Source organism: Natrix helvetica (genome assembly GCF_964273705.1).
Source record: "Natrix helvetica genome assembly, chromosome: 1".
Classification (NCBI taxonomy): domain Eukaryota; kingdom Metazoa; phylum Chordata; class Lepidosauria; order Squamata; family Natricidae; genus Natrix; species Natrix helvetica.
Window position 1 is genome coordinate 360071004 of NC_138548.1, and position 22049 is coordinate 360093052.

At 45.8% G+C, this 22049-nt stretch overlaps 1 long non-coding RNA gene across 1 annotated transcript; it reads right to left on the reverse strand.

Annotated features, from left to right (window-relative positions):
• Positions 1-414: 414 nt before the first annotated feature.
• On the reverse strand, positions 415-18833 carry LOC309398438. Its single transcript, XR_014176410.1, has 3 exons — positions 18660-18833; positions 13934-17698; positions 415-550 (listed from the first exon to the last, which is right to left on the reverse strand). It is a non-coding gene; the product is annotated as an uncharacterized lncRNA (long non-coding RNA).
• Between the last annotated feature and the right edge of the window lie 3216 nt (positions 18834-22049).

Genomic DNA, 22049 nt, shown 5'->3' on the forward strand with positions numbered 1-22049 from the left:
CAGATGTTTCTGCAGTCTAGGAGTTGCAGATTATAGGACTTTTGTTTTCGAAAACCAAAGTGTTTGTCATATAGCAGGTTGTTTGTCTCTAGGTGGCGGGTGATGGATTGGTTTATAATCGATTCCATGACTTTACATGTGATGCAACACAGGGGGATTGGTCTTTAATTTTCGACTAGATGAAAGATTGGTATAAATATTTTTAAACATTGGTATAACCATTGCTACTGACCATAGGTTGGGCAGGGAGCTGGTTCGAAAAGATACCTCTTAGATTGTGCATAGTGGCTCAGCTAGGGCAGTAGCAAGCTTTTTCAAAAAGTACATAGGTACATAGTCCATTGGAGCCAGTAGATAGGGATGGATTTAGGTTTTGTAGAGCCGTTTCAACATTATGTAGTGTAAAATCAATTTCTACTGTAAAATCAATACATAGTAAATTGCTAAAATTTGTTATGTTGTAGGGCCGTTTCAACATTATGTACTGTAAAATCAATTTCTACTGTAAAATCAATATATTGTAAATCGCTACAATTTGTAATTTTGTAATCTATTATTACAACCTGTGAACAGAAGGTGCCAATCAAGGGATGCGAGGTGGGCAGCTATGAGATTATAGTTGGCATTTTTAAAGTATTGCAGAATTTGAGATCTAAGCAATTGTTGAGCCTAGTGTTGTCCATTACCAACTGCTCCAGCCCCAGAGTCACAACAGCATTGTACATGGTTACATGTAGAGGTTCAGTTGTACCTTCATTTAGGCTCCAATTAATAAGAGGCAAATTAAGACCCCAAAGAAAGACAAGGGGGTGCAGGCAGGAAGCTTTCCACATTAGTAGTGCAGTGAACTTATTCGTATGACCAAGATCGCTATTGAGGCTCTATAACGTAGCAAAAAACAAACTGTAGTATTTAGAGACAGGTCGCAGTCGTATTCTCCATGTTCCTGTTCTAATAACTCTCAGTTAATCACCTATAGGTAGTCCTCTACTTACACCCACAATTGAGCCCAAAATTTCTGTTGTTAAGGGAAGTACTTGTTAAGTAAGTTTTGCCCAATTTATGACCTTTCTTGCTACAGTTGTTAAGTAAATCACTGCAGATGTTAAATTAGTAACATGTCTGTTAAGTGAATCTGGCTTCTCCCTTGATTAGTTTCCACCCATTGCTTCTTGTTCTATCCTCAGGTGCTTTGGAGAATAGTTTGACTCCCTCTTCTTTGTGGCAACCCCTGAGATATTGGAACACTGCTATCACGTCTCCCCTAGTCCTTCTTTTCATTAAACTAGACATATCCAGTTCCTGCAACCGTTCCTTGTATGTTTTAGCCTCCAGTCCCCTAATCATCTTTGTTGCTCTTCTCTACACTCTTTCTAGAGTGAAAGAGTATTTTTTCAGGCAGACCATACATCACACTTCAAACGTTTAGACTGCATCTTTCCTATATGGATTAAAGTGTGGTTTTTAAGGGACAATTGACAAGAAAAAGCTCTCCCACAATTTGAGTTTCTAATCCCCCCTCCTCCCTGCTTATGAACTCCTATACGACTTCTAAAGGTCGAACAACTATGAAAAACTCTTCTACCAACAGGCTCTATTAGGGCTTTTTCCATGAGATTTTTCTGATGTTTTGCTTTTTGAGCAAAACATTACCATATTCTATGCATCTCTATGGCTTCACTCATGAATGGACCTTTTGATGATTTTCAAGGTGTTGTTTTTCGGGAAAACCTTTCCCACATTCCACACATTTGTACGGCTTCTCTCCTGTGCCCGTAGCCGTATTGCTGTGAGAAAACTTTTCCCACACTCCCAACATTTATAGGGCCTCTCTCCTGTGACTCTTCTGATGTCTCCGAAGTTCAGCAGACGCCACAATTTTTTTCTCACATACTGGGTATTGATAGGGTCTTTCTTTGGTGTGAAGTCTCTGATGGTGAATTAAACTTAACTTGTAGCCAAAACATTTCCCACATTCTGGGCACTAATGGGGTTTTTCTTCAGTGTGAAGTTTCTGATGTCGAATTAGGTGTGACTTTTCAATAAAACATCTCCCACATTCTGGGCATTGATGGGGTCTTTGTCCAAGGTGAACTCTCTGATGTCGAATTAGGTGTGACTTGTCGCCAAAACATTTCCCACATTCAGGGCACTGATGGGGTCTTTCTTTGGTGTGAACTCTCTGATGTCGAATTAGGTGTGACTTGTAGACAAAACATTTCCCACATTCAGGGCACTGATGGCGTCTTTCTTCGGTGTGACGTTTCTGATGTCGAATTAGGTGTGACTTGTCGCTAAAACATTTCCCACATTCTGGGCACTGATGGGGTCTTTCTCCAGTGTGAAGTTTCTGATGTTGAATTAATTGTGACTTTCTGCCAAAACATCTCCCACATTCTGGGCACTTTTCATTTTTCTGCACACACTTGAAAGGCTTCTCTCCTTTGTGAATCCTCTCATGTTTTCTAAGATAATATTTACAATGAAAAGATTTCTCACACTCTGAGCATTTATATTGCTTCTCTAAGTGGCTTCTCTGATGCATCCGAAGTGTATTTTTCCGGGTAAAAGATTTCTTACACTCGGGGCACTTGTAGCATTTCTCACCCGTGTGGGTTTGGCAGTGAATTCTAAGGGATGATCCATAAGCAAATGCTTTCCCACAGTCTAAACATTTGAACTTTTTTTCCCCTCTGTGAACGTTCTCATGACCTCTGAGGATTTGTATTGTACGGAAAAATGTTCCACACTCGATGCACTGATAGGGCTTCACCCCTGTATGGATACTCTGATGTTCAAAAAGATGTGACTTTTTAAAAAAACATTTATCACAATCCTTACATTTATATAGTTTTTCTCTCCTGTGCGTCATTTGGTGTCTCTGAAGGCGAGAGGAATTAGCAAATATTTTCTCACATTCTGGGCACTGATAGCATCTTTCCCCAGTGTGAAGTCTCTGATGTTGCCCCAGGATTGATTTGCTGGAAAAAGATTTCCCACTTTCTAGGCATGTTTTGCTTCCCTCCTGTGTGTGTGTTTTATTATGAATTTTCTCATGTCTTCTAAACAATTGTTTATAACGGAAAGATTTCCCACACTCCAGACATTGATAAGGTTTCTCTCTGGTGTGGATTTGCTGATGTTTAAGCAGCTCTGAGTTTTGGGAAAAGCACAGCCCACATTTCACACACTTGCAGGGCCTCTCTTCAGTCAGGCTGTTCTGAGGCCTAGAGAGACCCCGTCTCTCAGGAAATCTTCCCCAGCGCTTCCAGGACTCCCGAGATCTCTTTCCCTGGTGGATTCGCTGATGGGCTCCAAGGTCCGAGCCTTTAGCAAAACGCTCCCCACACTCTCCGCATTTGTAAGGCTTCAGTCCAGGGTGGCTCCGGAGATGTTTGGCAAAGCTCCACACTCCAGGAAAGGATTTTCCACAAAGGAAACACAGTTGAGATCCATTTCCCATGTGCAGCTTCCAGTGGATCAAAAGGAGGGACCGGTAAGCAAAGGATTTTCCGCAATCGGAGCATTTGGAGAGTCTCCCCTGAATCCTCTTGAGGGACTTTTGGGCAAAGTGTTCCCCCCTCTGCATAGTCTCCAGGGGCTGCTCTCTACCAGGGATTTCTATCCAAGGAAAGCAGAACTTTGGCCAAAAGGTTGGAAGATGGGCAGGAGGAGGGGCTCCAGCGTGAGTCCGAAAGCTGAGAAGACGAAACCTCTGGTCCTGGTGACTGACCCAGATTAGATCCTGCAAGCAGAAGTTTCTCCAAAGGATTTCCTGGTGGCACCTGCAGGATGAAGATAAAAGAAGGAGAGAGGAAGATTTATTTTCTTCAGCTCTCCAAATAGCCCAAACAATAACTGGTAGACCCTCTATATCAGTGGTTCCCAAACGTTCTTTGGCCATACCCCCTCTAAGTATCTCTAAAATCCCGATGCCTCCCTTGTGAGAAATAATTCTTAATTTGCTGAAAAAGTGAGCTTTACTCATGTGGAGGAAGCCTAAAATGCCACTAACTTGGTTTAAACAAGGTTCAAATTGCCCCCAATAAAAATCAAATTGCCTCCCTGTGGTGCCTGGCGCCATGTTGGGAACCACTCCTGTATATGAACCCTGGAAGCCCCCCCAAAAAAACTTCCATTCAGTCCCCCCAGAATCAAAGCCATACTGGGATCCCCCTTCGTGGAGCAGACCTTCCCTTTCCCTTTTTTTAGCATGAGGAGAGGGATGTCTGACAAAGTCTCTGTTTCCCCCCCATTTGCCTGCCTTAACTAGGGATGATCCCTGCCTTTTCCTTTTCCACAGGAGGGGGGGGGGCAATGATGCTACATGACACATGGACAAAGTGCAAAGGCCCCCATAGGATTTTTTCAGCTTCTATCCAGCTTTGCAGAAACGAAAGTAAACAATTAAAACACTAGGATAAAAGCAAAGAACCTTCATTCATTCTCCTCCAGTGAGATGAAGCCGAAAGAAAGTGGATCTTTTCTGCCTTGGGAAAAGATTCAACTCAATCCAAGCCGTTTGAACCCTTGTTCTTCCCCTAAAGAAAAACCCTCCACCCCCCATTGGAGAGAGAAGGGCGGGCATTTCTTTCAGCCACCCAATAATCCCCCCCCCTTAAACCCTTGGAGGAGAAGCCCCCTTTCCCTCCGTGGGGCGACGCTTCCCCCCCTTTGCCCAGAGGCTCCCCGTCCAGCCCCGCGTCCACCCGCACCTCCCTCCTGTCACCGACTCGGGGCTACCTTCCTCCTGGCGGGGAGAAGCCCTCCTGGCAGCCCGAGGGAGAGCGGGAGACCCACCTGGCCGGAGCGGAGCCCAGGAGCAGCCTTGCCGGACGCCCAGAAGTTGCCCAGCCGCCCAAAATGAGGCAACTGGGGATCAAAACCTCCCTGAAATTCGGCTCCAATAAACGATGGAGAGGGAGACCGAGTGGAGCTTCCTAGAGAGGTCCTTCGGAAGCATCTCCCCGTCTTTTCCGACCCCCGTTTCCTCCCTGGTAGAGTGGTGGAGACGCTCTAGCCCCTCATTTCTCTCCTCTTGCCGAAGGGGCTGCAGTTTCTCGGCTCGTCAAGCGACTCTTCCACCCATGAATTATACTTGATGACGGTGGAAGAGATGCACAAAACCCTTTTGTAATCAACTGATACACTTTCTACAGGATGTAAAGAAGGAGGATTTTTATGTTTGTTTTGAAAATTAAAAAAAAATTGCAACAAAAAGCGACTCTTCCACCAGAGAGGCGGGGAGCCTTTCTTCCTTTCCTAACCCCCCCCCCCCAACCGGATTGGGAAGAGGCGACCGGGGTTTCTCGCTCCCTGCTTCCCGCGAAGTTTGGGGAGATCGGCGACAATTTCCCCCTATTGTGCCCTTCGAGGCATCAGGAAACTCCATCCCATAAGCTTTGCTTCCATCGTGGTTTGCTGACTGTGGGTAACTGGTCGCTTTGCATAATTTACCAATCCACAAATGAGCAAACCTTCAGAATAATACAGATGGAAGAGAGCTCTGAGGTCATCTAGTCCAACCCCCTGCCCAAGCAAGTGATCCTATACCATTCCAGACAAGTGAGTTCTTCTGAAAACCCTCCACTGATGGAACGCTCAAAACTTTTAGAGGGAAGTCGTTGCAATGTTTAATTGCTCTTTTAGGAAATTCTCCTTTATTACAGCTTCTCAAATATTGGAAGGCTGCTATCTTGCCACTTCCAGTCTTTCCCTTCATTCCAGTAGACATAACCAGTTCCTGAAATTAAACAAAAGCCAGTACCTGCAGCCTTTCCTCTTATGTTGTATCCCCCAGTCCCCTACTTCTTTCTTGTTCTTCCCTGCATCCTTACTAGTCTCAATGTCTTTTTTCTATTGTGTTACAAAATGTACAAAAACTCAGAGATGAACTTTAGCCCAATCTGGAATGTTTAAAGATGTTCATGAATAAATGGTTTGAAACACTTGGAGGGTTGCAAAGAAACCCCAGGGATAGGAGCTAATTTTAATGAGACTTTGCCTTGCCTGTTTTGGAAAGAAAAATGATATTGGGGTCAAGACGGATATCAGCTCTTCAAGAAAGGCTGAATCACGAAGGGAAACCCAGAAGAGTTCTGGAATTCTTACTTTGTTGATAAAGGCTGGAGGGACAGAATCTTATATTCAGAAAGTTGCTTCGCTGTGACATTTTTCGGAAGAGAAAGTTGGACAAAACGAGGATAGGAAAAATGTGGCGTTCATTGAACATTTATTTTATAGAACACTCCTGAAATTATGATGGATAACCAAGTAAATGACATGTCCATCATTTGCACATAGTTTAGTTCCAATTTGGTGACGGGTGATGGATTGGTTTATAATTGACTCCATGACTTTACATGTGATGCAAACAGGGAGATTGGTCTTTAATTTTCAACTAGATGAAAGATTGGTATAAAGATTTTTAAAGATTGATATAACCACTGCTACTGACGATAGGTTGGGCAGGGAGCTGGTTCAAAAAGATACCTCATAGATTGTGCATAGTGCATCAACTAGGGCAGTAGCAAGCTTTTTCAAAAAGTAGGCACATACCCTGTTTCCCTGAAAATACGACAGGTCCCGATACTACACCCAATCAGGCTTTTCAGCACATGGGTTAAAATAAAAGAAAATAAGTTCCCCCCAAAACTACTTAAAAAGGAAGTTGGTACTTACCTGAGACGCCTCTTCTCCTAGGGTGGAGGCAGCATCCAGGCTAGGTTAACCTTCATCCACTCATATTGAAGACTGAATCTGGTAACATTGTTAAGCTCCGCCCCTGTTGCTAGGCAGACCCAGCTTTTGATGAAGAAAAACACCAGACCCCGTGCGTCATCGAAAAAACAGTTATAATATGCCTGTACTCCGGTCATCCAGTAGAGCCTGTCTGTTGTGTTAATAATTTCCTCTGACCATCCTTACCGCGTCATAACCAAGACGACAACTATTTAATTTTTTTTTTATTCCACGGGTAAATAGTAAAACGTAAAAAACAGTAAAAAGCAAGGCATAAACAAGGATCAAAGCCTATCCTGGGAGGGGCTGGATGCTGCCTCCACCCTAGGAGAAGAGGCGTCTCAGGTAAGTACCAACGCCCTTTCTCCCTAGTGGTGGAGGCAGCATCCCGGCTGGGACGTACCAAAGCAGTAACTGTCCCAGGGAGGGTCTTAAGACTGTTGTAATGAAGCATCAGCCCCAACCACCAATTGCAGTACCCTGCGACCAAAGGCTGCCTCTGCTGATGCAAATGAATCCATCTTGTAGTTCTTAATAGAGGCATTAGGTGTAGCCCAGATGGCAGCCCTACATATTTCCTGTAGGGAGGCCTGAGCCGCCCACACTGCAGAGGTTGACACGCTTCTTGTAGAATGCGCAGTGATCCAAACTGGCACTTGTAAAGACTGGGACTGGTATGCCAAAGAAATGCAGGCCTTCAACCACCTGCCTATGGTAGGGGAAGAGACCTTGCTACCTAGGGACGTGGGCTGGAATGACACAGAGAGCATCAGATTTCCTAGTTGCAGATGTGCGTTGTAAATAAATTTTGAGAGCCCTCCTTACGTCCAAGATGTGCCATTTGCGTTCCAGTGGATGGACAGGATGGAGACAGAAGTTGGGAAGAATAATCTCCTGCGTTCTGTGGAAGCAGGAACACACCTTGGGAACAAAGGAGGGATCCAGGCGTAAGACCACCCGGTCCGGATGGAAAATGCACAATTCTTCCCTGGCCGAAAGAGCCTGCAACTCTGAAATCCAACGAGCGGAAGTTATGGCCACCAGAAATGATACCTTTAATGTTAAGAATCTGAGTGAAACCTCCCTCAGAGGTTCAAAGGGAGCCTTAGTTAAGGCGTCCAGTACTTTGGTCAAATCCCAGGAAGGATACCCATGGACCGCAGGAGTCTTGAGGTTGGACGCCCCCTTAAGAAAACAGCTCATCGTAGGTAGCTGAGCCAGGGAAGGAGAACTCCCACATGTCAAAACCGAAGATATGACTGCCACCTGCCTCTTGATGGTATTTGGGGCTAGTCCCTTATCTAATCCGTCCTGCAGGAACTCAATGAGTTGAGGGATTGTGACCTTAGTTGGGTCCAAGGCCTTAGCAGAGCACCAGGAACAGAAAGCTTTCCAGTGGCGTCGTAAATTCTGTCTGTGGAAGGCCGCCTAGCGGCCTGAATCGTCATAATGACCCTGGAGGAGAAATTGTCCCCCCCAGGACGCTCCGCTCAAACACCAGGCGGTCAACTGGAACCACTGAGGATCTGGGTGCTTCAGTGACCCCTGACGGAGGGATATCCTGTCCCGAGGGATCCTCCAGGATCTGTCCACCGAAAGTGTCCGCAGGTCGGTGAACCAAGTCCTGCGTGGCCAGTGTGGGGTGACCAACACCACCTCGGCCTTCTCCCCGAGTATTTTCTGGATTACTCTGGGCAGGAGAGGCAGAGGAGGAAAGGCGTATAGAAGTCCCTCCGACCGATGTGCTGGGTACCGAGTGAAAAACCTCGGAAGCTGGCTGTTGTGTGGGGTGGCGAACAGATCTATTACTGGCATGCCAAATGTGTCCACTATGTCCTGAAAGATTGAGGGGTGCAGTTGCCACTCGGCATTGTCCAGAATCTCACGACTGAGCCAATCTGCCTGCACATTCGCCACCCCAGAGATATGTTCCGCGGTGAGAGAGAATAAGCTTCTCGGCCCAAAGACCCAGCCTCATGGCTTCGTCCATGAGTGAGAGTGATTTGGTGCCCCCTTGTTGGTTGATGTGTGCCTTTGCAGACACATTGTCCGTTAGCACAAGCACATGTTTTCCCGTCACCCCTGGGAGGAAATGGTGGAGAGCCAGATGGACCGCCCTCAACTCTAGCCAGTTTATATTGTGAGCACGGTCCACTTGGTCCCACTGGCCTTGTGCTACCTGTGTCTGAAGGGTGGCACCCCAGCCAAAAAGGCTGGCATCTGTTGTGACAGTCAGAGAGCCCTGGTCCTTGAAAAGAAGACCCTTCGTGATGGCCTGAGACGTCCACCACCTGAGGGAACGGTTGACCTCCGCCGGGACGTGCACCTTGGCCAGGGAACAGCTCACAAGCTTCCTCTGAAAAGGTAAGAGGAACCATTGGAGGCGCCGTGAATGTAAACGAGCCCATGGAACAATCCCGATGGCTGACACCATGGTCCCCAGCAATTTAGATAGTGAAGCCACAAGGAGCACCTGTGTGACCTGGCTGCCTGACCTGCCAAGGCCCTGAGATTGTCTTGCCTTTCGCGAGACAAGTACACTCTGCATTCCTCTGTGTCGATCAACGCTCCCAAGTGCACCAATCTGGTAGACCAATGGAGATGGCTCTTGGGAACGTTGATTGAAAACCCATGCTCCTGAAGAGCCTGGATGGTAGATGCTAGGTCTCTACGTGCCTGACTAGGGGATGAAGATTGTATGAGAATATCATCCAGATAAGCCTGAAGTCTAATGGGCACTTCCCTTAGAGCTGCGACCAAGGGAGCTAGAACTTTCGTAAATACACAGGGAGCCGAAGACAGTCCAAAGGGGAGGGCAGTGTATTGGAAATGCTGCCCTAAATATGAAAAACACAGAAACTGTCTATGCTGGGGCAAAACAGGAACGTGGAGGTATGCCTCCGTTAAGTCAATTGAACTTAGAAAATCCCCCTGTCTGAGGGATCCCAAAATGGAATGCAAAGAATGCATCTTAAAACGCTTATAACAAATGAATTTGTTTAATCTTTTAAGATCCAAAATTGCTCTCCAGCCCCCCTGAGGCTTTGGGATTACAAAAAGGGTAGAATAAAACCCTAGCCCGCATTCCTCTGCTGGTACCGGTTGTATGGCCCTAATGTCGAGATGTTGGACCGCCTCTAGCATGAGGCGCCTACGAGCTGGGTTGGAGGAGACTGGGCAGGCCCTGAAGGAACTAGGGGGGCTGGAGACAAACTCAAGGGCAAGCCTAACAGTAGACCTAACCCAAGCGTCGGAGGTGGTAGCGTCCCAAATGTCAGCAAACATGGCTAACCTACCTCCGATGGGATAACTGGCCCCAGAGGGGCTAGGTTCTGCAATAATAATGCCCCCCCCTCCTCGAAAGAGACGCCTGGAGGACTTTCCCTGCTGAAGGCGGTCAGGCTGGGGCCTCTGTCTGGAAGCATAGCCTCCCTGCTGCCTATATCCCTGGCCCCCATAGTCCGCCCCCCAAAAGGAGGAACCATAGTCCTGGTTCCGAGAGGACGAACCAAGGTCCTGGCCTCGAAAGGAAGAACACCTGGGATATGACGACGGACGGTTGAAGCCCTTCTTGGGAGCTGAAGGAAGGACCTTCCTCTTCTCTTTATTTTCCACCAAGTATGGATCCAGGGCATCTCCAAAAAGAGAACTTCCCTTGAAAGGAGCGGAGGCTAAGTTCCACTTGTGGCGAGCATCGGCTTGCCACTGCCGAAGCCACAGCAGTCTACGGGAAGCCACTGAGGCAGCCATGGCTCTGGCGGCGAATCTGGTGGACGTCAATGTAGCATCCGATGCAAACTGAACTGCCGCCACCAGTTTGGCAATGCCTTGGTGGGCCCTTATGTCTGAGATAGGAACCCGCTGTTGTAGTTCCTGTAGCCATAGAAGACATGGCCGGGTGAAGAAGGAGGCTGTAGTGGCAGCCTTGACTGCCCAAGCTGCCGCCTGATGACCTCTTTGCAGAGTGAGGTCTGCCTTCTTCTCCTCCGGTTTAAGGACGTCCTCCGGAGCACCTGGCATATGAGCTGGTGTGTAGAGGGCGATCACCGGAGCATCTATCGGGGGAACAGCCAAAAACTGTGCCAACTCGTTAGCCACATTGAAGAATTTTTTATCAGCGGTCGAGGGGCTTGGCCCAGATGTGGGAGCAGTCCACTGTTTTTGGATCAAGTCCACAAATATCTTAGGCCTAGGTATTGTTTCAGCTGGGGGGGGGGGTCTGTTCAGAATACAGGGATTCTGCACACACAGCTGCTGGCCAAGGTGTGACTGCTGCCGGTTGAGGTCCAATCTTAGAAGCTGCTTTTGCCTTGTACAATAGGGATGGAAACAGTGCAGGAGGGAAGAGGCCGAAAAGGATTTCTGGTCAGTCTCCCTTTCCTCATCCTAAGATAGTTCGGCCTCCTTGAGCTCCCCTTCCTCCGATTCTGAGGATTGATCCAGATCCTCTTGATCAGACACCACTGGTTCTGTAGGCAGAACTACTGGGGCAGGTGCAGTGGGCACAGTGATTGTGGCAGTCGCCTGTCTGATCAGGGCCTGTTGCTGCTGAATGCCAGCTGTGATGCCTTGAAAGATGGCAGAGGCAATAATGTCCTGAAAATTTGGCAGGAGCATTGGATGTGATTGGCCCAGGAGAGTAGTGGTAGAGGTGGAAGGCAATGAGTCCAGTCTCTGGACAGCTGGTGGCAATTCAATCCCACTGCCAGGCATGGAGACCAGTGGCTCCTGGGATGACCCCCATATGTTTGATACATCGATGGGGAAGAGCGGGTTAATAGGGACCTCCCTATTCTGCCTGTCCCCGGGAGAAAGCAGCAGTGATAATTGCCCCTGGGGTTGTTGGGGCTTGCCAGCTGACTTGGGAGAGGAGGCTTTTTTGCTGGCCGCCTTCTTGTGAATGTGATCCAGTGCTTTTTCTTTCTGCTTCTCATAGCCCGAACTGGAAGGCTTTTGGGGTTTTTTGGCATTGTCTGCCTTCTCAGACTTCTTTTTATTAATACTGGAACCCCTGCCATCAGAAGTGCAAGGCTGCGGGGGTGATTGAGGCACTAAAGATCCTTCTCCTGGTAGGGTGACTTGTGCTTCCTCAGCCCTCTCTGCTGCTGTATTGGGAGCTTGTGTGGCGGCTGCCACTTTGTGAGCCACTGACAGACGTTTGAAAAAATGGTGATTCGCGCCTTTTTGCAACTGCCGTGATCCCGCTTCGTGAAGGGGTCTGAGGAATGCCTCTTCGCCACGCTCCTTCTGAATCAACAGTTTTTAAAAGTTTCTTTCTTTCTGGGTCACTCTGTGGCCGTTAGAATATTTTAAATAATTTTAGTCCTTAAATTAGTAGCAGCCGTGGTTCGCTGCTCAACTGTTAACAGGAGCAGCAGAGCCTTTCCCAGCTGGCGAACAATAAAAACAGAGAAAGGGCAGCACAGCGAACGAACTTCATCGGATACAATAGGTGGTCCCTTCTGAGCCCTCAGATAACAAGCAGTGCGAAGCAAGTGGTAAACAGTCGTCCTCACAGTAATGGCCACCCTTGCCACAATGCTAGCCTACGTGCCCTGACAGGGCTTAGAGGCTCTGACCACCAATGCCTGGTCCCTGCAAGGACCTTAGTGCTGTAGGGTCATTGATATTAACTTTTTCCTTTCTGAATTAAGTCAAGTACTCACAATTCACCAATAATCAATCAATCAATTAGATCAAAAAGATGGATGCTGCCTCCATTACTAGGGAGAACGTATGCGTAACGAGAGATGGCAGGCTTTTCAGAAGTTCACCAAATCCGAACTATAGGGGTAATGCAGGGTGGGAGAGAAGAAACGAGAGGGCTGTGATTTATTTTTTTTCGCACTTGTTTAAATGTGCCACATTTTGCACCCGGGTCTCCTTTAGCCCCGTGTTGGATGGTTGCAGCGACTTGGAGGTTGTGTTCGAGTGGGCGCAGCCCCTCGGTCACCATCCACTACCTCCAAGTGGGAGAAGTCGGCTGCAGAACAAGAAACAACTTGTTCTGCCCAACCCATCACGTGTTGTCCGGTGGTCGGGCAGAAGTAGTCAGGCAAAGGAAACCAAACAGCCCTGCCACCCACCTCACCTCACTCTATCTCTCACCCTCTCCACATGGCCCCTAAACCTCTCGGGACATCGCCTGACAAAGCCCACGCCAAGCAGGTGCGGGGCCTCCTTTTGACAGCCGGGCTGCCTTTCTATCTTTTTGTTAAGCGTGCCCGAACGGTCATGCTCAGTGGCAACCACCAAAGTCGCCTGCTCTTTCCTTTCCTCTCAGTCCCTTTTGGAAAGTGCTGCTCCCATGGAGGGATATCACTTTGACTTTGGGAGCCACGTTTTGAACGCTCCGACGCTTCTCAAGGTTGACAGCTACCGCCGCAGTTCTTATCAAGCAGCGGCGAGGCTTTGTGGCTTTCCTTGCTTTTGGGAGCCCACTTTGGCGGACGTGGGGCGTTCCATGCTTACTGACAGCTCTCGTCGCAATTGTCATTGAGTAGCAGCGTGGCTGCTTTTCGAGGAGTTTGGAGCCTCCCTTTCAAGTTGCAGCAAATGCCATCTATTCCCCTCTACGAGAGGAGGAGGAGGAAGAGGAGGCTGCATGAGTGGGGAAGCTTGCAGGTGAAAGGAGGGGAGAGGGGCTGAGAAAGTCAAATCCCTCCCCCCTCCTTTTCTTCAGCAGTCTCCCCCCCACCCCCACCACAAGCACACTGCCCGCCTCATCTCCACCCTGCCTAGCTGGTGCAACTCTGCTTTTTGCAAAGAAAAGGAGGGAGGGGGGAAATCCCAGAGCAAGAAATCCACCTTGCAAGATCCTGAATGACCCATTAAGCTGCGCCTCCCCTCCTTTTCCTCCCTTCCCCTCCAGCCCCCCCCCCCTTTTCTCTTGATGAGCCAGAGCTGTCACAGTCAGCCAGGTTTGCTTGCTTGCTTGGCAGTGCCATTTTTCGGAAACTGAAGCAGAATCTCGTGGCCCGGCCCATCCCCTGCTCCCCCCTCCACCAATAATAAGGCCACAGCCATATTTTGGGGGTCAAAAGAAAATAGGACCCTGTCTTATTTTCGGGGAAACAGAATAGTCCATCGGGGCCAGTAGATAGGGATCTCTTTAGGTTTTGTAGTGCCGCTTCAATATTATCTACTGTAAAATCAATATATTGTAAATCGCTACAATTTGTTATGATGCAACTACAAAGTGAGGGACAGTGGCCATTGCTGTCAACAAAGACCGAACTGAAGAACGTACCGAAAAGCTTGGCCTTAACAGCATAATCGTTACAGGCTTCCCCTTTAGACCCTTTTAAGGGTGAGATCGTTTTTAAGTTTTTATCATTTTTTGTTAACAAAATTATAAAAGGTTCGGGTGGACTTCGAGTTTAAGAGTTTTTTCTCCTGTTTGCAATAGTGGTTGGTACATTCACCCTTTATCTGGTGACATAAGGCTTTGTGGCGGCCTTTAAAGGTAGCTAAGTAGCCAATTTTGTTTTCTCGCCAAAGAGATTTTTTTCTTGGATTGCAACTTACTTATTGCTGTCAGTAATTTGTTCTGTTCAGCTTTAGAGGTCATTTTTGGCACATATAAATTCTATTGATTTAGAGTGAAAAATAATAGTAATCTGTAGGTTTACAACCTGTGAACAGAAGGTGCCAATCAAGGGATGCGAGGTGGGCAGCTATGAGATTATAGTTGGCTTTTTAAAAGTTATACTTTGAAGTACCCTCATTACGACCCTGTTTGCAAGGACACAAATTGAGACAAAAATCTAACGTGCCGTGATCGCTGTTGGAAAATGGTTCTTTAACTTGTAAGCCATAAATGGAATTTTAAGTATTGCAGAATTTGAGATCTAAGCAATTGTTGAGCCTAGTGTTCTCCATTACAAACCGCTCCAGCCCCAGAGTCACAACAGCATTGTACATGGTTACATGTAGAGGTTCAGTTGTACCTTCATTTAGGCTCCAATTAATAAGAGGCAAATTAAGACCCCAAAGAAAGACAAGGGGGTGCAAGCAGGAAGCTTCCCACATTAGCAGTGCAGTGAACTTATTCGTATGACCAAGATCGCTATTGAGGCTCTATAACATAGCAAAAAACAAACTGTAGTATTTAGAGACAGGTCGCAGTCGTATTCTCCATGTTCCTGTTCTAACAACTCTCAGTTAATCATCTATAGGTAGTCCTCTACTTACAACCAAAATGGAACCCAAAATTTCTGTTGTTAAGGGAAACGCTTCTTAAGTGAGGTTTTTTCCATCTTAACCCATCTTTTTCCATTTGATTCCATGCCTGATCACAAGTATTTTGACACTGAATTTGTATTCTTTGTAACAATATCCCAATGTCTTACTTTTGTATCATTTCTTCTAAATCACTTTTCCTCTTCAATTCTGTCTTCCATTTTCCTATTTTGATCAACTTCTTTCTCTTAGCTATTGATTTTAAAACCAGCCAAGGCACTAAAAATCTGTTTAATGTTTCCATTAATATTTTGATTTCTTCCAAAAGGCTTTTAAAATTACGACAAAACTATCAGCAAAGTTCTTTTTACCTCAGCTATTCTGTCTGTTGTGCTCTAGGATACATATTCTATGATTCTATTTATTTCCTGGATTTGTTAATCCTGCCCAAATAGAGACTTTTGGTGGCTTACAAGGTTTTAGCAGAAGCCTTAGCCTTTCGCCTTACTTTGTGAATATCCCCTCTGTTTGCTTCTCATCCATTTTCCTTTTTAAATTCTTAGAATCATAGGGCTAGAAGAGATCTACCACAGAATAACACAGCTGTAGTCTTCTAGTTTTACCTTCCCTGCCCAGGAGTCTTAATATACTTCAAGACAATTTCACATACTCTCCCACGATCTAAGAGTTTCTAATCCCCCCCCCCTTATGAACTTTTATACGACTTCTAAGGGTTGAACAATTATGTTCTACCATCAGGGCCTATTAGGGCTTTTTCCATGTGAGTTTTCTGATGTCTTTCTTTAGAGAAAACACTACCACACTCTGTGCATCTCTATGGCTTCACTTGCGTATGGACCTTTTGATGCTTTCCAAGTTGTTCTTTTCGGGAAAAACATTTCCCACACTCCACACATAGGTATGGCTTCTCCCCCGTATGTGTGCTCTGATGAACCCGAAGATGTGTTGCTCTAAGAAAACTTTTTCCACACTCCCCACATTTATAGGGCCTCTCTCCTGTGTGACCCTTCTGATGTCTCCGAAGTTCAGAAGAATCCACAAATCGTTTCTCACATACTGGGCACTGATGGGGTCTGTCTCCAGTGTGAAGTTTCTGATGTCGAATTAGGTTTCCCTTCTGGATAAAAGATCTCCCACATTCTGGGCATTGATGGGGTCTTTCTCCGGTGTGAACTCTCTGATGTTGAATTAGCTTTGACTTTTCACCAAAACACTTCCCACATTCTGGGCACTTTTCATTTTTCTTGAAAGGCTTCTCTCCTTTGTGAATCCTCTCATGTTTTCTAAGATAATATTTACAACGAAACGTTTTCTCACACTCCGGACATTTATATTGCTTCTCTAAGTGGCTTCTCTGATGCATCCGAAGTGTATCTTTCCTTGTAAAAGACTTCTCACACACTGAGCACTTGTGGCATTTCTCACCCGTGTGGATTTGGCAGTGAATTCTAAGGGATGATGCATAAGCAAATGCTTTCCCACATTCTAAACATTTGAACTTTTTTTCCTCTCTGTGAACATTCTCATGATTTCTGAGGCTTTGTACTGTACGGAAAAATGTTCCACACTCAATACACATATAGGGCTTCACACCTGTATGGATACTCTGATGTTGAAAAAGAGTTTCCTTACGAGAAAAACATTTATCACAATCATTACATTTATATAGTTTTTCTCCCCTGTGTACCCTTTGGTGTTTATGAAGGTTAGAAGAAGTGGCAAATCTTTTCTCACATTCTAGGCACTGATGGGGTCGGTCTCCGGTGTGAATTCTCTGATGTCGAATTAGGTGTGACTTTAGGCCAAAACATCTCTCACATTCTGTGCACTCATAGGGTCTTTCCCCAGTGTGAATTCTCTGATGTTGCAGGAGGCATGATTTGCTGGAAAAACATTTCCCACATTCTAGGCATTTTTTGCTTTCCTTTGTGTGTGTTTTATTATGTTGGCAAAGAGATGAGTTCCGAGTGAAACATTTTCCACACTCAAAGCATTTATAAGGACTTTGCCTTGTGTGAATTTTCTCATGTCTTCTAAACAATTGCTTATAACGGAAAGATTTCCCACACTCCACACATTGATAAGGTTTCTCTCTGGTGTGGATTTGCTGATGTTTAAGCAGCTCTGAGTTTTGGGAAAAGCACAGCCCACATTTCACACACTTGCAGGACCTCTCTTCAGTCGGGCTGTTCTGAGGCCTAGAGAGACGCCGTCTCTCAGGAAATCTTCCCCAGCGCTTCCAGGACTCCCGAGGTCTCTTTCCCTGGTGGATTCGCTGATGGGCTCCAAGGTCCGAGCCTTTAGCAAAACGCTCCCCACACTCTCCGCATTTGTAAGGCTTCAGTCCAGGGTGGCTCCGGAGATGTTTGGCAAAGCTCCACACTCCAGGAAAGGATTTTCCACAAAGGAAACACAGGTGGGATCCATTTCCTGTGTGCAGCTTCCGGTGGATCAAAAGGAGGGACCGGTAAGCAAAGGATTTTCCGCAATCGGAGCATTTGGAGAGTCTCCCCTGAATCCTCTTGAGGGACTTTTGGGCAAAGTGTCCCCCCCTCTGCATAGTCTCCAGGGGCTGCTCACTACCAGGGATTTCTATCCAAGGAAAGCAGAACTTTGGCCAAAAGGGTGGAAGATGGGCAGCAGGAGGGGCTCCAGCGTGAGTCCGAAAGCTGGGAAGACGAAACCTCTAGTCCTGGTGACTGACCCAGATTAGATCCTGCAAGCAGAACTTTGTCCAAAGTTTTCCTGGTGGCACCTGCAGGATGAAGATAAAAGAAGTGAAGGAGAGGAAGATTTATTTTCTTCAGCTCTCCAAATAGCCCAAACAATAACTGGTAGACCCTCTATATCAGTGGTTCCCAAACGTTCTTTGGCCATACCCCCTCTAAGTATCTCTAAAATCCTGATGCCTCCCTTGTGAGAAATAATTCTTAATTTGCTGAAAAAGTGAACTCTACTCATGTGGAGGAAGCCTAAAAGGCCATTAACTTGGTTTAAACAAGGTTCAAATTGCCCCCAATAAAAATCAAATTGCCTCCCTGTGGTGCCTGGCGCCATGTTGGGAACCACTCCTGTATATGAACCCTGGAAGCCCCCCCAAAAAAACTTCCATTCAGTCCCCCCAGAATCAAAGCCATACTGGGATCCCCCTTCGTGGAGCAGACCTTCCCTTTCCCTTTTTTTAGCATGAGGAGAGGGATGTCTGACAAAGTCTCTGTTTCCCCCCCATTTGCCTGCCTTAACTAGGGATGATCCCTGCCTTTTCCTTTTCCACAGGAGGGGGGGGGGCAATGATGCTACATGACACATGGACAAAGTGCAAAGGCCCCCATAGTATTTTTTCAGCTTCTATCCAGCTTTGCAGAAACGAAAGTAAACAATTAAAACACTAGGATAAAAGCAAAGAACCTTCATTCATTCTCCTCCAGTGAGATGAAGCCGAAAGAAAGTGGATCTTTTCTGCCTTGGGAAAAGATTCAACTCAATCCAAGCCATTTGAACCCTTTTTCTTCCCCTAAAGAAAAACCCTCCACCCCCCATTGGAGAGAGAAGGGCGGGCATTTCTTTCAGCCACCCAATAATCCCCCCCCCTTAAACCCTTGGAGGAGAAGCCCCCTTTCCCTCCGTGGGGTGACGCTTCCCCCCCTTTGCCCAGAGGCTCCCCGTCCAGCCCCGCGTCCACCCGCACCTCCCTCCTGTCACCGACTCGGGGCTACCTTCCTCCTGGCGGGGAGAAGCCCTCCTGGCAGCCCGAGGGAGAGCGGGAGCCCCACCTGCCCGGAGCGGGGCCCAGGAGCAGCTTTGCCCGATGGCCAGAAGTTGCCCAGCCGCCCAAAATGAGGCAACTGGGGATCAAAACCTCCCTGAAATTCGGCTCCAATAAACGATGGAGAGGGAGACCGAGTGGAGCTTCCTAGAGAGGTCCTTCGGAAGCATCTCCCCGTCTTTTCCGACCCCCGTTTCCTCCCTGGTAGAGTGGTGGAGACGCTCTAGCCCCTCATTTCTCTCCTCTTGCCGAAGGGGCTGCAGTTTCTCGGCTGGTCAAGCGATTCTTCCCCCCCTCTCGGATCGCGCTGGGCGATCCGCCTCTTTTCCGACCGGTCGGCGTCCATAGAGGCCGGGAGCCTTTCCTCCTTTCCTACGCCCCGCCCGGATTTGGAAGAGGGGTCCGTGGATCCTCGTTCCCTGCCTCTTGCGAAATTTGGGGAGACCGGCGACAATTTCCCCCTATTATGCACTTCGGGGCATCAGGAAACTCCATCCCATAAGCTGACTGTGGGTAACTGGTCAGTTTGCATAATTTACCAATCCACAAATGAGCAAACCTTCAGAATAATATAGATGGAAGGGAGCTCTGAGGTCATCTAGTCCAACCCCCCCCCCCCGCCCAAGCAAGTGATCCTATACCATTCCAGACAAGTGACTTCTTCTGAAAACCCTCCACTGATGGAGCACTCAAAACCTTTAGAGGGAAGTCGTTGCAATGTTTAATTGCTCTTTTAGGAAATTCTCCTTAGTTCTGGACTGGATAATCCCCTAGATTATTTTCCAGCCATTGCTGTTTATTCTGCCTTCAGGTGCTTTGGAAAATACGTTGTCCCCCTCTTCTTTATGACAGCTTCTCAAATATTGGAAGGCTGCCATCCTGCCACTTCCAGTCCTTCTCTTCGTTCAACTAGACATAACCAGTTCCTGTAATTAAACAAAGCCAGTACCTGCGACCTTTCCTCTCATGTTGTATCCTCCAGTCCCCCACTTCTCTTTCTTGTTCTTCCCTGCATCCTTACTAGTCTCAATGTCTTTTTTCTATTGTGTTACAAAATGTACAAAAACCAGCGTTGAACTTTAGCCCAATCTGGAATGTTTAAAGATGTTCATGAATAAATGGTTTGAAACGCTTGGAGGGTTGCAAAGAAACCCCAGGGATAGGAGCTAATTTTAATGAGACTTTGCCTTGCCTGTTTTGGAAAGAAAAATGATACCGGGGTCAAGACGGATATCAGCTCTTCAAGAAAGGCTGAATCACGAAGGGAAGCCCAGAAGAGTACTGGAATTCTTACTTTGTTGATAAAGGCTGGAGCAACAAAATCTTAAATTCAGAAAGTTGCTTTGCTGTGACATTTTTCGGAAGAGAAAGTTGGACAAAACGAGGATAGGAAAAATGTGGCGTTCATTGAACATTTTATAGAACACTCCTGAAATTATGATGGATAGCCAAAGTAAATTACATGTCCATGATTTGCACATAGTTTAGTTCCAATTTGAATTTGAATTACACTATATTGCCAAAAGTATTCGCTTACCTGCCTTTATTTGCATATGAATTTACTGTGACATCCCATTCCTAATCCATAGGGTTCAATATGACATCGGTCCACCCTTTGCAGCTACAGCAGCTTCAACTCTTCTGGGAAGGCTGTCCACAAGGTTCAAGAGTGTGTTTATGGGAATTTTTTTTCCACATTTTTTATTTTATTTTTAAACATAAAAGACAACATTAAAAAATTTTCATCCCTTACATACAACATGTCGTTTGGTTACAAGTACATCCGTATTTTCGATTACATATACAATCACAGATTTTCCATCCAATATAACCAAAAACCTCACTTTCATTGTACATCATATATTCAATTATGATTAATATTTCTTTCTTTTCAATAAACTTAATTCTCTTACATTCTTGGTTGTCTGCTTAATAACAACGTACCTTTATGTAATCATTGTCTCATTTTTAATATTTTTACAGTATAAAAGAGTTTACCAAGTGTTTATGTTTATATATCTATCACTATTTTCAACAGGATATCTTTATAGTATGCACTTAGAGTTATATATTATATTACCAATCCTCTATCAAATGTACATTAATTAATTATTATATTTGTCCTTCATTTATAACAAAAAATTCTAAATTATTCATATATATGTCAGTGTTTCATTGTATTATTATTAGTCTATTTAACAACATTATTGTATTCTCACTTTTCTCCTTCAATTAAAACATAAGTAAAACATTTTTCATGTCCAGGTTCTTTTTTCCAGCCACTGATAAAACAAATCCCATATCTTATAAAATTGCTCGTCTACTTGTTCTCTAATTTCAAATGTCAATTTGCTCATTTCAGCGCACTCCATTATCTTTCGAATAACTTCTTCCTGTTTTGGTATCATTTTGTTTTTCCAGTTTTTTGCAAATACAGTTCTAGCTGCTGTTAAAATGTTTACAATCAAATATTTTAAGTCTTTGTTGTAAATTTCTGGTATGATTCCCAGTAAAAAGATCTCTGGTTTAAGGTCTATGTGTTTGTGTATCACTTTCTCCAACCACATGTGGATTTTAGTCCAGTATCTTTTAGCTTCAATATAAGTCCACCACATGTGGTAGTATGAACTGATGACATTTCCAACACTTTTCCAATTTATTCTTGGACATTCTTGCAATTCTTATGGGAATTTTTGACCATTCTTCCAGAAGCGCATTTGTGAGGTCACACATTGATGTTGGACGGGTTTACGTGGCCTACCACTTCGTGGCTGAGTTGCTGTCATTCCAAACACTTCCACATTCTAATAATACAGTTGACTGTGGAATATTTAGGAGCGAGGAAATTTCACAACTTGATTTGTTGCACAGGTAGCATCTTATCACAGTTCCACGCTGGAATTCACTGAGCTCCTGAGAGCCACTCATTCTTTCACAAATGTTTGCAAAAACAGTCTGCATGCCTAGGTACTTGATTTTATACACCTGTGGCCATGGAAGTGATTGGAACACCTGATTCTGATTATTTGGATGGGTGAGCGAATATGTTTGGCAATGTAGTGTAGAATAACAGGTGGAAGGGACCTTGGAGGTCTTCTAGTCCAACTCCCTGCTTAGGCAGGAAACCCTACCCCACTTCAGACAAATGGATATCCAACATCATCTTAAAAACTTCCAGCGTTGGAGCATTCACAACTTCTGGAGGCAAGTTGTTCCATTGATTAATTGTTCTAACTCTCAGGAAAATTTTCCTCCATTCTAAGTTGCTTCTCTCCTTGATTAGTTTCCACCCTTTGCTTCTTGTCTTACCCTCAGGTGCTTTGGAGAATAGTTTTCTCCC